This window comes from Phaseolus vulgaris, chromosome 3 (genome assembly GCF_051622355.1).
Source record: "Phaseolus vulgaris cultivar YP4 chromosome 3, ASM5162235v1, whole genome shotgun sequence".
In the NCBI taxonomy this organism is placed as follows: Eukaryota; Viridiplantae; Streptophyta; class Magnoliopsida; order Fabales; family Fabaceae; genus Phaseolus; species Phaseolus vulgaris.
In genome coordinates, this window is record NC_143500.1 from 1,360,001 (window position 1) to 1,362,500 (window position 2,500).

The following is a 2,500-nucleotide window of genomic DNA, read 5'->3' on the forward strand; positions in this document are numbered from 1 at the left end:
AACGGGTGACACCAACCCAAGTTGGTGGATCACCCATGTGTGGGCGTTTTGACTTGCCCCACCACAAAGCAAGCCAAAACAGGGGGGAATGAAGGGACCGCACCAGAATTTTCCATGGTGCAAGAGCTGGCTGCATTGAGGAACACCCCCCCCCCTATAATAGCTAAATATGCAAAAGCCACTTTTGTACAAGTAGATACACTTTTTTTGAGTAGACATAAGTTCTGTTTTGGGACCTAGAGAACGAATTTTCACGAGATTTTTTGCAGGGATCCTCATAAAAATGGTACAACATTGCCTGCAAAAAATTAGAATTTTTCGACATGGGGAAGTATTTTTTTTATTTTTCCAAAGACCCGAAATGTGGAAAATCGGGAAAAATGGAAAAACGTATCTAGACACTGTATTTTTGCGTGATTTTTTCCAGTCCATCCCATAATAATATCAAGAAGGTGCCCACCAAGTTTCGTTAGGATTGGCCAAGGTTTCGAATTTTCATGAATTTTTTTCAAAACCCTCTATTTTCCAACATTTCAAAAATTCAAAACCACATCAAGATGGCTTGGTTTTGATACCAAACTTTCTAGACCTCATTCTGCATGCATTTGTGACACTTTCCAACCAACAAAACTCAAAAACCACCACTTTGAAAATTTCATGATTCTTGGCACACCACCAAGTCACAAAATCAAGCCAAAACACCAAAATCTTGGAACTTGGCTATGCACCAACCATGCCAAGATCAATTCCTTTTGATCCCAAACTTCTCCCACATCACTTTGAAGGCATTTGTGAGGATTGAGTCCAGCCACTTTTCCAAAACCATGATTTTCGTTTTTCACCAAAATCACCACCAAGTCACAAAATCAAGCCAAAAATCCAAAATCATGGAACTTGGCTATGCACCAACCATGCCAAGATCAATTCCTTTTGATCCCAAACTTCTCCCACATCAATTTGAAGGCATTTGTGAGGATTGAGTCCAGCCACTTTTCCAAAACCATGATTTTCGTTTTTCACCAAAATCACCACCAAGTCACAAAATCAAGCCAAAAATCCAAAATCATGGAACTTGGCTATGCACCAACCATGCCAAGATCAATTCCTTTTGATCCCAAACTTCTCCCACATCACTTTGGAGGCATTTGTGAGGATTGAGTCCAGCCACTTTTCCAAAACCATGATTTTCGTTTTTCACCAAAATCACCACCAAGTCACAAAATCAAGCCAAAAATCCAAAATCATGGAACTTGGCTATGCACCAACCATGCCAAGATCAATTCCTTTTGATCCCAAACTTCTCCCACATCACTTTGGAGGCATTTGTGAGGATTGAGTCCAGCCACTTTTCCAAAACCATGATTTTCGTTTTTCACCAAAATCACCACCAAGTCACAAAATCAAGCCAAAAATCCAAAATCATGGAACTTGGCTATGCACCAACCATGCCAAGATCAATTCCTTTTGATCCCAAACTTCTCCCACATCACTTTGGAGGCATTTGTGAGGATTGAGTCCAGCCACTTTTCCAAAACCATGATTTTCGTTTTTCACCAAAATCACCACCAAGTCACAAAATCAAGCCAAAAATCCAAAATCATGGAACTTGGCTATGCACCAACCATGCCAAGATCAATTCCTTTTGATCCCAAACTTCTCCCACATCACTTTGAAGGCATTTGTGAGGATTGAGTCCAGCCACTTTTCCAAAACCATGATTTTCGTTTTTCACCAAAATCACCACCAAGTCACAAAATCAAGCCAAAAATCCAAAATCATGGAACTTGGCTATGCACCAACCATGCCAAGATCAATTCCTTTTGATCCCAAACTTCTCCCACATCACTTTGGAGGCATTTGTGAGGATTGAGTCCAGCCACTTTTCCAAAACCATGATTTTCGTTTTTCACCAAAATCACCACCAAGTCACAAAATCAAGCCAAAAATCCAAAATCATGGAACTTGGCTATGCACCAACCATGCCAAGATCAATTCCTTTTGATCCCAAACTTCTCCCACATCACTTTGGAGGCATTTGTGAGGATTGAGTCCAGCCACTTTTCCAAAACCATGATTTTCGTTTTTCACCAAAATCACCACCAAGTCACAAAATCAAGCCAAAAATCCAAAATCATGGAACTTGGCTATGCACCAACCATGCCAAGATCAATTCCTTTTGATCCCAAACTTCTCCCACATCACTTTGGAGGCATTTGTGAGGATTGAGTCCAGCCACTTTTCCAAAACCATGATTTTCGTTTTTCACCAAAATCACCACCAAGTCACAAAATCAAGCCAAAAATCCAAAATCATGGAACTTGGCTATGCACCAACCATGCCAAGATCAATTCCTTTTGATCCCAAACTTCTCCCACATCACTTTGGAGGCATTTGTGAGGATTGAGTCCAGCCACTTTTCCAAAACCATGATTTTCGTTTTTCACCAAAATCACCACCAAGTCACAAAATCAAGCCAAAAATCCAAAATCATGGAACTTGG